The sequence below is a fragment of the Macrobrachium rosenbergii genome, chromosome 33 (assembly GCF_040412425.1).
Source record: "Macrobrachium rosenbergii isolate ZJJX-2024 chromosome 33, ASM4041242v1, whole genome shotgun sequence".
NCBI classification, from domain to species: Eukaryota; Metazoa; Arthropoda; class Malacostraca; order Decapoda; family Palaemonidae; genus Macrobrachium; species Macrobrachium rosenbergii.
This window is the reverse complement of record NC_089773.1, coordinates 1345001-1359952: the sequence shown is the minus strand read 5'-3', so window position 1 is coordinate 1359952 and position 14952 is coordinate 1345001. Positions and strand designations below refer to the sequence as shown.

General features: G+C 38.1%; 1 long non-coding RNA gene across 1 annotated transcript in view; it reads right to left on the bottom strand.

Annotated features, from left to right (window-relative positions):
* The window catches only part of LOC136855794 (uncharacterized), a 534717-nt gene extending 520376 nt beyond the window's left edge, over positions 1 to 14341 (bottom strand). Inside the window, exons 1-2 of the long non-coding RNA XR_010858128.1 lie at positions 14152 to 14341; positions 5440 to 5597 (exon numbers count right to left, since the gene is read on the bottom strand). This is a non-coding gene — a long non-coding RNA (uncharacterized lncRNA). The remainder of the gene's footprint in view (positions 1 to 5439; positions 5598 to 14151) is intronic.
* Positions 14342 to 14952: the final 611 nt, after the last annotated feature.

Sequence of the window (14952 nt, the reverse complement as noted above, 5' to 3'; positions counted from 1 at the left end):
TTTGGATATTTTTCTCATAAACATTTTAAATATACAATGTTAATCATTTATTTTAATTCTATATACTCTTCCATACATGGCGATTTTCTTACTTCAAAATTTTAGCCTCTTGATCGAAGCTTGTTCATGTAAAAAGATATGGATGATAATTGTAGTAGTAATGAGTTTCATACCATTTTTCGGGCTCTAGTGCCATATCTGCGTTTATGTATTATATAATTCCTTAATTCACATGGTTGACTCTGATCATAATACCCTTTCTCGCTGTCAAGTGCCGAGTTATAATGTATGTATGTATGTATATATATATATATATATATATATATATATATATATATATATATATATATATATATATATATATGTGTGTGTGTGTGTGTGTGTGTGTGTGTGTGTGTGTGTGTGTGTGTGTTTATATGTGGTGTGAGTGTGTGGGAGCCCTCCAAAGTAAAAAATAATACAGGACCACCACATATATAATTTTTTGCTACACCCTGTATCCTGTTAAACTGGAGAAGAGGAGGGGGGGTTAAAGTGGGGGTCTCAGACATTCACACATAACAGGTAAGGGGATTTTAGAGCATTACTGCGAATGACAGATGTTAATTAAATAACTTGTCCATCCTGCTCGGAAAGGAATTGAAGATACGAACTGATTGAACAGTCATTACATGTGGCCTGGTTTGCGGCATCGCTTGCTGTAGAAAAGGTCAGAGGGCAAAAATCGAGTAAATCTGGCTTCTAGAGAACGTAATTTAGGAGCAGACCCCACTGCTACATGGGATCTTACAGTTACTCATCAATAGGAGTAATGAAATTAAACAAGCAATCGAGTTTTCTGCACAGCGCATAATCAGGGCCACCGAGAATAGATCTATCTTTAGGTGGTCTCGGTATAATGCTGTATGAGCCGTGGCGCATGAAACTCTCAGCAGGCCGTGGTGGCCTGTGTTGTTGCGTTGCCAGAAGCACGATTATGGCTAACTTTAAGTAAAATAGAAACTACTGAGGCTGCAATTTGATATGTTTGATGGTTGGAGGGTGGATGATCATCATAACAATTTGCAGCCCTCTAGCCTCAGCAGTTTTTAAGATCTGAGGGCGGACAGAAAAAGTGCGGACAGACAGACAAATCCGGCACAATAGTTTTCTTGTACAGAAAACTAGAATGACTTGAATTTATTCCCATGACCTGTGATCTTAACTGCATTCATTCACCTCACCACAGAAACAGATCAGAAGGAGAGAAATGGCTTTTCAAAGACTGGAATCATAAAGCAGATTCTTGTGATCAAATCTTACTTTGTAAATGCCAAAGAGTAAAATGAAATTAGTCCTAAATGTTCAGTCATTACCCAGAATCCTCTCTGGAATACATTTAATCATTTCACTGCGCAATATGGAAATGGATAATGCTTAAACAGTGCAAGTCAGTGAATCTTTCCTTCCTTGTCCAACAAGGATTAAAATCATCTAACTTTTGTTAATTCTTTTGCTTTGACTTTTAGTTTTCTGTAAAACAAAACTGTTGTGCTGGCTTTTATTCTGTCCGTCACATTTTTGTCCGCTGATCTTAAATGCACTTTTTCTGTCCGCCCTCAGATCTTAAAAACTACTGAGGCTAGAGGGCTGCAAATTGGTATGTTGATCATCCACCCTCCAATCATCAAGCATAACAAACTGCAGCCCTCTAGCCTCAGTAGTTTTGATTTTATTTAAGGTTAAAGTTAGCCATAATCCTGCTTCTGGCAACGATATAGGATAGGCCACCACCGAGTCGTGGTTAAAGATTCATGGGCCGCGGCTCATACAGCATTATACCGAGACCACCGAAAGATAGATGTATTTTCGGTGGTCTTGATTGTACGCTGTAGCGGCTGTACAGAAAACTCGATTTTTTTTTTTTTTTGTACATTGTCTTAAGCTTGTAAACGGCAATAGATCAGTACTCCAACTGACCTCTGCCATTAAAAAAATAATGAAAATAATGGTAATAATGAAAATGAAGAGGAGAACGTGAAATATAAAGTGACTCATCTTTTAACTATTCCATTCTACAGTTACATAAATTTATAATATAATGCTTTGGGATACTATGCCGTTGTAAATTGAATTTCGGGTTCACTGCACAAAATGGAACGATGGAGTTTTTGCAAAATTCTTTTGAAAAAATAGTTTTAATTTTCATGGGCGGAAACTTTTTCCAAAAAATATTTCCCCCCCCCCTTTTTTTTTTAATTGGGGCGCTTTTGATTAGCGGATAACACTTTTTTCCGTTTCGATAAGACCAGTGTGAAATAAATGGGGAGAGAGAGAGAGAGAGAGAGAGAGAGAGAGAGAGAGAGAGAGAGAGAGGATAATTTTACCTCCAAAACAAGGTCATAAATAGACAGATAGAAGGAAGGAAGGAGAGAGAGAGAGAGAGAGAGAGAGAGAGAGAGAGAGAGAGAGAGAGAGAGAGAGAGATCAGTTGAACATAAAAAGAGAGAGGTGGTACAAAAGTAATGAAATCAACGCATGGAATGCAAAAAAAAAAGGCAAATGGTGACCATCACATAAAACAGAAAGAGGGAAAAAGAGAGAGAGAGAGAGAGAGAGAGAGAGAGAGAGAGAGAGAGAGAGAGAGAGAGAGAGTAATGAAACCAATGCACCGAATGTAAACAGAAAACGCAGAATCTATCGCAGATAAAAAAAAAAAAAAAAAAATAAACCAACCCTGTACATAAGACCTCCAACTTACGCACAATCGTTCAGGGGAACAATAAAACGAAATCAAATCGGTCCATTGGAAGAGAAATATTCCCGGGCCAAGAGTGCTGTAGGCTTTTTGCCATTCCCATTCCCATTCCCATTCCTGCCCAATCAAATGTTGCATACAAAATGGGAACTGGAATCGGGGGTTTTGCCCGCCACATCGTTGCTTCTCTTTTCGCCTGAAAGTCCGGCGCCTTTTTCGGAATCTGTTGTTTGTGCGTGCCTGCGTGCGTTTGTTTACTGCAGCCACATAGATATAGCGACAGATATACACAGCCCCATGCATACACATTTACACAGACACAGAGAGAGAGAGAGAGAGAGAGAGAGAGAGAGAGAGAGAGAGAGAGAGAGAGAGAGGCGTGGCTGTATGAGAATACGTACTTAAGGGACACAAAGACTGATTTTACTTATGAGAAAGTGTGTTTGTATATATATATATATATATATATATATATATATATATATATATATATATATATATATATATATATATATAGATATATATATATATAGATATAGAGAGAGAGAGATATAGAGAGAGAGAGATAGATATAGAGAATTACTGTAATAAAAAGAAAGACAGATTTGTGCATGTATATATATATATATATATATATATATATAATATATATATATATATATATATATATATATATAGAGAGAAAGAGAGAGAGAGAGAGATGAAGATGGTTCAATAAAGAAAGACAGATTTGTGCATGTGTGTGTGATAGAGAGAGAGATGAGAGATGGTTCAAGAGTGCAAAAGATCTTGAGAGAGAGAGAGAGAGAGAGATGAACGCTGCTCCTCGAGGTGGTTTTATCAGATAGCTCTCCCAAGACAAAAGATAGCGCGCCCGTGGAAATGGCCCGGGAATACCCGGCGCGACAATGCCTTTGATTCGGGGAGACACAAAACTGGGTTTTAAAAATGTCCTCGACGGAAACCGACAGCGCTCTTATGGTGCCACAAATGAAATATTCCCTCTTTGATGCAACAACACGTTGAATAACACTCGCGCTTTTAGAGAGAGAGAGAGAGAGAGAGAGAGAGAGAGAGAGAGAGAGAGAGAGAGAGAGAGTTCCTAGGGCCAAGAGAAAGCGCAAGGTGAGAAAGGTGGGAGGGGCCAGGTTAAAAAAAAGAATCATCAAAACACCCAAAGAGGGTCATCACTCTTTACCGAGGGTCCTCCCACCTGTTTAAGCTCTTCTCTGGCACCGGAAACCGCTCAGAATTGACGAAGATTTACCTGGTTAAGGTAACAAAGAGTTCCCATCACTACCTTTCACAACTCTAAGCCATCGTTATTAGGGCAGGCATTTTGCCAGGAGTAAAACATTCACTCGATGGTACGAAATCCAACGCTCCGTGTGGATGGAAGGTTCAAATTCAATTTGTCTGTCTGTCTGTGTCTCACCTTTAGTTTTCTTGGCAGTAATGCACAGACAAAAAGACAGACAGATACATGCATACATATATATATATATATATATATATATATATATATATATATATATATATATATATATATATATATATATACGTATACATATATATATATATATATATATATATATATATATATATATATAAATTCCTGTTATTGTCCTAACTATTAATGCTACACAGATCAACGGAGAGATGACAATTACCTTAGTCATCTCGGTTCGAAAAATCAAACCGCTGATGTAATGTTGCCGTGACCAGGTCTCAAGCTTTACCATTACTACATATCCAAGTCATATAAATAAATCTAGAACTGGCAATCGAAGATAAAGTCCGAAGCTATACCGCTGCACTATGAACAGTCTGAAAGGCCTTAGTTATCTGTAAAAGAAAACTATTGTGCTGGCTTTGCCTGTCGGCCCGCACTTCTTTCTGTCCGCCCTCATATCTTAAAAACTACTGAGACTAGAGGGCTGCAATTTGGTATGTTGGATGACTGGAGGGTGGATGATCAACGTTCGACCAAAAATCTAGCTTTCAGATCCTAGTTAACAAACAAGACATTAAATATCGGTCATGGCGAAATCTTGCAACCAAGAAAACTGAAGAAAAAATTACGAAAGTTCAACAGTCGTGTGCTGACCTAAAATTCAGACCCAAAACCGTGTTTTGACAATAGGGCATCAGCCCTCTCATAATGAAAACATTAGTAACGAAAAATCGGCAGACTGAAGAGAAACAAGTAAAAAATGCACCGAAGTTTCTTCGGCGCAATCGAGTTTTCTGTACATGCGCTACAGCCTATAATCAAGGCCACCGAAAATAGATCTATCTTCCGGTGGTCTCGGTATAATGCTGTATGAGCCCCGGCCCATGAAACTTTAACCTAGACCCGGTGGTGGCCTGTCCTATATCGTTGCCAGACGCACGATTATGGCTAACTTTCACCTTAAAATAAAAACTACTGAGGAGGCTACAGGGCTGCAATTTTAAGATCTGAGGGCAGAGAAAAAAGTGCGGACAGAAAAAGTGCGGACGGACAGACAAAGCCGGCACAATAGTTTTCTTTTCCAGAAAGCTAAAACCTGAAGCAATGTTCCATCCTACCGTTGCTAGTTATACAGTATCCTATGTTCACGTCAAATCCTTAAAAATCCTACCATAAACGAAACAAAAGCAACGATAATCAAGAGGATATTCTAGAAACTAATAGGAAAGCAAAGAGTATAGGCACCTACCACTCGTTCTATTCTAGGACCTTCCGTTTGTGATGGCACTCGCAGCTACGTCCGTATCACAATCGCCCTGGTTTGCAGACGGGCAGAACTCTTCAGACTACCAAGCATACTTGTAGCCTCGTCCGTCAGGTGTGTCAATTATCCCTGAATCGTACACCCTGCAAGGAAAAGGAAGTGGGCAATTAAAAGGGAAGCTGAGATGTGTCTTTTTTCTGCAGTTCTTAGTTATCAAAGGAACAGAGCAGTGGGAAACAATATTTTTTTTGAAGGGGGGAGAGGGTAAAGCATAAAAGTTAACAAAAATCGTCTTGCAATTTACTTGAAATATATATCCTTTCACGATAATTTCTTCTTTGTGGAATGCATTAACCAGTCCGGTGACTGGACTGCTATCGTCGTTCATTTAAAATCTGCTAAGACAAACTGTCGTTCATGTTGTACCAAACTTGTGTATGCAGTCTTACAATTTAAGGCGACTTCTTGCTAAAATATTTTAGATTTAAAAGCAAAGACCAAAGTAACGGCAACCCTGTGTCTTTATCTGGTCCATGCGAAGAAAACATGAGAGGGAAAAGGAAAAAAGTGTATTTTGAGGAATTCTTCACATTTCTCTCTTCAGTCCAACTTAGTCTGAAAGTATCCTAATCATTTCCATTTTCTTCAAACAGCTGGTAACAGTTCGTCAATAGCAAGCACGCTTGCACATAAATACTAATCAGTCAGAGTGTTAAGCATATCGGATAAAACTATCTTGATAAGACAACTATTGTTAAAACTTGGTTGGTTTGGAAGCAAAGATGATACCTTCATAATCAGCTGACTTTCATTCACTGTAAGAATGTACAATACAAGATTCACATGACGACAGAATAAGCCAAGAATGAAGCATGGAGTTGCTAGGCTTTTAGAGTTCCAACAACCTGTCAAACTCACACAACAAGCAGTGTACTATCAATACGATATTGCCAAATACTTTTGAAAAAGATAATACACAAATGAATGTCACTACTCCTTTAAAGAAACTCAATAAAAATATTACAGACCTGCAAATTAGACATAAAGGAAAATGTAATTTTGCAACATCAACATTCATGACATCTAGTGTTCATGACAACACTGGCTTACAAAGAAAATGAAAAACATACTCAAGGTGGACTAAAATAAAACGAACACCAACACCGGGCCAGGGTTGGATCAAATACTGACTTTTTACAATTGAAACACAAATACAAATACTTTCGTTTGGGATTCCAAAAATACAAAATACAAATACAAATACTTTTGTTTCGGAATCCAAAAATACAAATACAAATACAAATACTTTTATTCCTAAATCTAGAAATACAAATACAAATACTTTTCTTCCTAAATCTAAAAATACAAATAAAAATAAATCACTGGTTCAGAAAATACAAATGAAAATACAAGTACTCTTATTTCAGATTTCAAAGCTACTAATAAAAAATCCTCCTGAAAATTTGCAAACTATATAACATTTTTTCACACAAGTTTATATCTGCATTCTATATATCATAATTGCATTTAATCATCAATAATGCCCGGAAGGTTTCCGGGCCAAGTTTTGCTCGCTCAGGAGTGTAAAAATTACCGGCCTTACTAAAGACTCTTTCAGATGGTGCCGACGTGGCACAGCACCCTAGAATATTTCTTGCAAAAGGCTTCAAAATGCTGAAGCTCTTGTTTTCACGCCAGTACCTCAGTGGGTTCACGTCAAAAGCCAGAACACCTTCTTCTAGGTAAGACTCAAGTTCTGCCTTTACCACTGTAGTGTCGCTTGTTGATGCACTTACATTTACTTTCCCAGCTGGTGGCATGTAGGCAAAAAGACGAGGGCTTTTTGCACTCATGTCAGCCTTGTCTTGATTGGTGCTTATGGTGATGAAAGGCTCCCTCTCTGGAATTGTGTTCTTCAAAGATGACTGAGTTGACTCTGAAATAATTAAGTCCACAATCTTCGAAATCTTTTCCTTTTTTATTTCCTCACATGGCAGCCATGCCAGCTTAAACCTGGGGTCCATGACAGCTGCGGCAATGACATCAGTCTTCTCAAGAAACGGATGCAACCTCTTTTTGATAGAAGACTGTAGTGCATTAGCCAAGTTTAAGCAGTAGATTGGTTTACTTTCCGTGAATAGTTTGAGGCTGTGCTCAAGGCCAAATACAACTGGTGCAACGCAAGAAAGTGTCACCATGTTTTCTCCTTCCACTTGCTATGTCGCCTCTTGGAATGGTTCCAAAACTTTTATCACTTCTTTTAGCATTGCTATTTCCATTCCCTTCAATTCTTCTACGGTCTTGCATGATCCTAGGAGACGAATAGCTGAGTTGACACCATTGACATCTTTGAGAACTGACTTAAGCATAGTCAGTTGAGAGTTCCATCTAGTAGCATTGGCAGCCTGCAGTGAAACCCCAATCTTTTCCAAGAATGGTGCTGCCACAGTAGATCAACGTACTGCAGCTACAATACTACAGCACTTGTGTATCACAGTTGCAATTGCGCTGTTTCTGACACAGGGATCATTGAAGGCATCTCGTATGCAGAGTTGTTGTGTGTGTGCAAAGCAACTGGACCGATCCAGTGGAAGAAGGGCAAGGACCTCATTCAAATCAAGTTCTTCTTCCAAAATATCAACGTTATCGGTCTCCATTTTCATCGATACTTTCTTTGCTCATACTGAGCGTGTTTTTTAAAACTAACACATACCCAACATTGACCCGAGTCTAACAAATTTTTCTGTAGGCAAACCTTTTATGAAAATATCAGCTAACATGTCAGAGGTAGGACAGTACTGTACTTCAATTTCATCAGAAGCAACTAGATCACGAACATAATGATATTTTATGCGGAGCCTGTGAATGACCATAGGACCCCACTTTTGGCGCCAAAAATTTGCTATAGAAAACACGCCGAAAAAAATTGCTCCCTCTGTGCTTCATAATGATATTGAAAACCATGCTTTTGTCGGTGTTCTGGGTTTCCTGCCGGCCATAATGTACAAAATTTGCTAGTTTCTGACCTGCTACTCAGCATAGAAAAGGTTGTCCCACTAGGCTATATATGTGATGCTGACCTGCTAAACTACATACATGTGGCTGAACCGCTACACTAAATACGCGAGGCTGACCTGGTACTCTGCACACAAAATGTTGTCCCGCCACTCTTCTTGCAGTAGGCCCTGATGAACCTACGGAAACCGCTAGCCTAGGATACTTGTAGCCTACAAGAACCATGGTTAGGCCATTTCCTACCTACATTAGGGCGGACAGAAACTGCTAGCCTAGGCTAATTGTAGCCTACATAAGAAACATCGGCTAGGCTGTTCCCTATCTCCCTACCTACATTAAAACGGGCGTTAATTTTGTAACAGTGATTTTTTTAACATATCTCCTCTCAGTTCGGAGTAGGGGAATGCTTCACGCCTTATCTTCATTTTGAAAGATTCTTGGCAAGCTCATATGCTCTGGCAAGAGGTAATTTCTGTATTCAGTGTAGTCACAGGTTACAAAACACCATAAACTTCACACTAGGGTCCATTCCAAAACATAACCTAACCTAGCAACAAAACAAATGTAAAAAGGCAGGTAAATGCTCTGCTTACCTTATTCAAGGTCGCTGCTGCCCGACCATGTAGGTAACAGTATCAGCTTTGTAGGCCCTACTATCCTGGCCTTCTTTGCAACTGCTGGCTGCCGAACAGGTGAGTGAGAATTACTCGGTCTGGGCCTTATTGTAGACGATTGGGAAAGTAAATCAGAGATAGGGGATGTCGGGCGGCTCTTGAGCGGATAGACACGGTTAACTAAATCCAGAAACGCCTGAAATGGACACGGAACACCTTCTAGCTATCTCTTTTGGGAACAAAATCATCATGACTTTCCATCACGCCGGTTCGAGAAAGAAAGAACGTGTGACTCTGGTGTTGGCCTAGGCCTATGAATCATACTGATAGAACACATTTTGATTGGTTCGAAGTATTTAATCCATAAGCCTTAGTGAATGACCTGGATCAGCCTGAGATACAATTGGACGGAATTAAATTTCCCGCGGTCAGGTCGGGGCGATGTACGGCGGCAACCTTAGGAACTACGGGGTGAGAGGAGCGCCACACTTTGGCCATCTTAAGAACTATGGGGGAGAGTGGTGCTGCGTGACACCGTTCACATCAACTTGGTACTTAGAAAAAATTACGCTCTGCTTCAAAAATTGTCGTTCGGGAAAATCAAGCAAATTGGTCAAGTAAGTTACTTTTTGGGTAGAATCTGGCATGCTGAGCAACATTTATTCTATGCAATTTTTCATTTACAGTCGTTGTTAATGAGTTATGGGCATGTCCCTCGGTCGTCCACACTACCCTTTTATACTTACTGTATATATGCTTTGTCTTAGGGTGGTCCTTGGGATTCTTACTAAGGCATATTGCAGACTGATTATCTTCATATATTAACATAGGACCTCCATTACCAAAATGTAATTCATTAAAAAGTGACTTTAGCCAAACTGTCTCATGAGCAGCACTAGACAGAGCAACATATTCTGCCTCAGCATTTGACAATGCAACACGACTGTTTATTTGTATGTCATGATATTAAGCCACTGCTAAGTGAGAAACAATATCCTGGTGTAGATTTGCGATCATTTTTATCTCCAGCCCCATCTGCATCTGAGTACCAACACAAGAACATGACTTCTGTTTAGAAGACACAGTACCTAAATCACACGTGCCCCGTAAATAACGAAAAATTCTTTTTACAGCAGACCAATGATACCTTGTTGGACTGGTACAGAATTTGGCAACATTGCATACAGCAAATGTTATATCAGGTCTAGTTCTAGTAGACAAATACAGTAAACTACCAACAGCAGACTGATAAATTTCACTACTGAACAAATCTGATTCCTCTGTAGGCTTCTCAAGGGTACAATTAACTTCAACAGGAGTAGACACAGGTTTTGACTTATCTAAACCAAATCTCTTAAGTATAAGCATATTGATTAATACAAATCTTATCACTATCTTGAAACACTTTAACACCAAGAAAATAATACAACTTACCCAAATCTTTCATTTTGTACTTGTTACTTAATGCTGCTTTAATTTCTGTTAAACAATCCAGAGACTCACAAACAATTACGATATCATGAACATGCACAGCAACAATACACAAGACACTATCAGAAAAACTAGTATAAATACAGGAATCACTACTTGACTGTTGAAATTTCAGTGACTTTATGTAAGCATCCAATGATGAATTCCAACATTTTGGAGCCTGCTTAAGACCATAGATTGCCTTAACTAACTTACAGACGAAATTTTCCATCCCTTTTTCAATAAAACCCTCAGGTTGAGTCACATACAATTTTTCTGAAAGTTTGCCATCCATCTGGTGAACATGAAGGTTATGCTGAGCTGCCAGAGCCAACAATGAACGGACAGACTCAAACCTTACCACTGGACTAAATGTTTCATCATAGTCAATCCCAATTTTCTGAGAAACCTTATGCCACTTTCTTCTTAAAGATCCATTTACAATTAATGGGTTTACGTTCTAACGGAGATTCAACTAAGGACCACACTTTATTCTCGTAGATAGAGTCCATCTCATTTAGCATAGCTCTTCTCCATTTTTCAGCTTCTGGACCACAAAGAGCTTCTTCAACTGTTGAAGGTTCATCCAGTTCTATACATGAATTAACCCATTCTCCTAATCTGACAGGAGGTTTCCTTTCTCTAGCTGAATGTCGAATATTTATTTCCGGGTCAGCAGACTCATCAATATCACTTTCAGGTGATGCTTGAAATTAATTCAATGTACTTTGGAATACATGGCGAATCCTCACACAGTGACTCCTCAAAAATTACAAACTTAGATTCATCAAAAATAACATCTCTGCTATGAAAAATCCTTTTTGTGTCAAGGTTGTAAAGACGATAGCCTTTGGTTGTAGAACCATAACCAAGCAAAATGCACTTCCTTGATTTAGAATCTAATTTCTCTCTTCCATCCTTTGGAATATGGACATGAGATATACAGCCAAAGGTACGGAAATGTTTTACATTAGGCTTCCGTCCATTCAGTGCTTCATATGGTGTCTTGCCTTTCAAGACAGAATTAGGACTTCTATTACGCACATATGCTGCAGTTGATACAGCTTCAGCCCAAAAGGTCTTAGGCAATCTTGCATCAGATAACATGGTTCTCCCAGCCTCCACAAGAGTCCTGTTCATGCGTTCTGCAACCCCATTTTGTTCAGGAGTCTTGGGAATTGTCTTTTCATGACGAATACCTTCATTTTGCAGATATCCTACAAACTCAACATTTGTATACTCTCCACCATTGTCTATGCGCATATTCTTAATTTTCTTCTCATACTAGTTTTCAACAAGAGTTTTCCAACTCTTAAAAACACTAAAAACAACCCCTTTACTCTTCAAAATATATACCTAAACATACCTTAAGGCATCATCTATAAAAGTAACAAAATAATTTCCACCACCCAAAGAACCTGGGTTCATCTTAGCACGGACATCACTGGGAATTAAATCTAAAACCTTATATTCTTTTCTAACCTATCCAGTAGGAAATGAGGATCTATGAATTTTACCATCAGAACAATTTTCACAGACATATGAGTCATTAGTAATTTTGCAACCAATGCCATTAACCACATTTTTGGAAATCAACTTTCTCACATTATTCATTCCAAGATGATAAAATCGTTTATGCCATAACATTTCATCTAAATATACATTTGAACAATGAGCAGCTGCCTTTTGGAAACAATCAAGCATATATAATTCTCCTAACTTTTTCCCCACAGCTAGCAACTTATTTTTCTTGCTGAAAATCTTGCATGAATGTTCATAAAATTGTGTCACCTTACCTCCTAATGTAACATGAGATATAGAAATCAAGTTATGAGCTAAATCTGGCACATACAAAACTTTTTAAAGTATACGGTTTTCCACCTTATTGTTAAGTAAATTAACTTGCAAAGACACAGAGCCTTCACCAACAGCTGTAAGTGGTCTCCCATCACTCACCTCATCTTTAACAAGTGTTCTTAGATTTACAAAATTAGAAAAGAAAGACTTATCATTACACATATGCTGAGTAGCACCTGAATCAAGTACCCAAGAGTCATTACATGTATCACTGGTAGATAAAGCACTTACAAATAAAGTAACCTCATCATCACTACCTTGCCCTTTGGCAACTAGGCTTTGTTTAACCTTATGACCATGACTCTTTTCATTATTCTCTTTCCTTTTCATGCACTTTTCAATAAAAATATAACAATTTTTCTTTACATGACCTGTCTTGTTGCATTCAAAACACTTGACACTCTTTTTCTGTTTAGCAAGTAAAGACTTAATTTCACTTTCCTGCATAGGCTTAAGCCTATCACCTTTAATTTTATATTCTTCATGCAGCAACCTCTCACTGACTGATTCCCATGAAGGAACTTTTTCCATAGCTTCCAGAGCTGTCACTAAAGTTGAATAATCATCAGGAAGTGAAGCTAATAAATTTATTACCCTGTCTTCATCTTCTATTGGATCACCAATAACTCCTAATGGTATTATTTTACTTATGGACATTAATTGCTTTCAACATAAAATATAGGTTTTTCTGTTGTATTATGATGTGATTTAAATGATTTTCAGGTTTATTTCCATCGCAAATGAATACTTATCCTTCCCCGGCAAATGATATACTGTATACATAATTAATAAAATTACGACTTGTCAGAATACTGCACCCCCCTCTCCATAGCTAATACAGCAAAACTGTGTTTACTGATTACAGTTTTGCTGTATTAGCTATGGAGAGGGGGGTGCAGTATTCTGACAAGTCGTAATTTTATTAATTATGTATACAGTATATCATTTGCCAGGGAAGGATAAGTATTCATTTGCGATGGAAATAAACCTCAAAATCATTCAAATCACATCATAATACAACAGAAAAACCTATATTTTATGTTGAAAGCAATTAATGTCCATAAGTAAAATAATACCCTGCTAATTCTTCAAAATTTTCTGCAAAAGTTTTAAGATGTCGTTGCAAATCATCACCAGGCTTCAGCTTCAGACTGTGTAATTTTCTTTTTAACCTAAATTTATTGGTCCATGACTTTTTCTGAAATGTATCCTGCAGTTTCTGCAGGATCTTTAGGATCACCTATTAAGTAAAGAAGTCTAGGCTCTACCGCTAACACAACTGTAGCGAAAGTTCTGTCTTTTCTTAACTCAGACTTCCGAACAGTTGCTGCAGTATCTATTGCAGAAGGAGCTTCTTCTGTCCATTCCACAATTCTGAACAAATCATCTTTTACCAAATGCATTTTTACCTGCAATTTCCACGTAGCATAATTCTTCTCATTTAACAGTACTAAGGTAATCTTACCGGGCTCCATGGCTGGGTATCTTTTCTTGACAACTCGCCAAAAATGACAGTAATCCTACAACGAAGACAGTCGATGATGACAGGACTCCACTGACATCCACAGATGTCGACAGCACACCAAAAATGACTAACCTACCAACGATTCTTTTTGGCATACAACTCTGTCCCTGCTAATAAGGCTCTGCATTAATCCAGCCTATCAGTCACTAGCCTTGGTACTCCGTCGAATCACGCCCGCCCCAAAACAAACGATTACCGTCCATTGCCTTAACTTACCTAAGTTACCGTACACCGCTAACTGTCTTCTTATCTTCACTTGTGACTGGGCCCGTAGCCATTAACACTTGGTTGGTTTGGAAGCAAAGATGATATCTTCATAATCAGTTGGCTTTTAATCACTGTAAGAATGTACAATACAAGATTTACATGAAGAATAAGCCAAGAATGAGGCACAGAGGTGCTAGGCTTTTAGAGTTCCAACACCCTGTCAAGCACACATAAACAAGCAGTGTACTATCAATACGATACATTCAAATACTTTTGAAAAAGATAATACACACATGAATGTCACTACTCCTTTAAAGAAACTCAATAAAAATATCACAGACCTGCAAATTAGGCATAAAGGAAAATGCAGTTTTGCAACATCAACATTCATGACAACATCTAGTGTTTATGACAACACTGGCTTACAAAGAAAATGAAAAACACACTCAAGGCGGACTAAAATAAATTGAACACCAACAACTATAACACTGTAGTCTTACACAGAAAAAAGAAAACTAGTAATTATTTTTAGTAATATTCATTGCGCCACGAGCATTTGTATTATTATATCATTACTTGTTCAATTTCCTTAACAGTACAAAGGAAGCTTCTGAAGGGAATACTTAATTGAAACTATACTGCCATGATAAGACTCCTGTTACATTGTAGTCTTACACAGACAAAAGAAAAGTACTCATCTTTCTGTTGTTAGTAATACTGATTGTCTGCATTGGCATTTATATTATATCATTACTTGTTGAATTTCCTAAACAGTACAAAGGAAGCTTTTGAAGGGCAATATCTCTGATT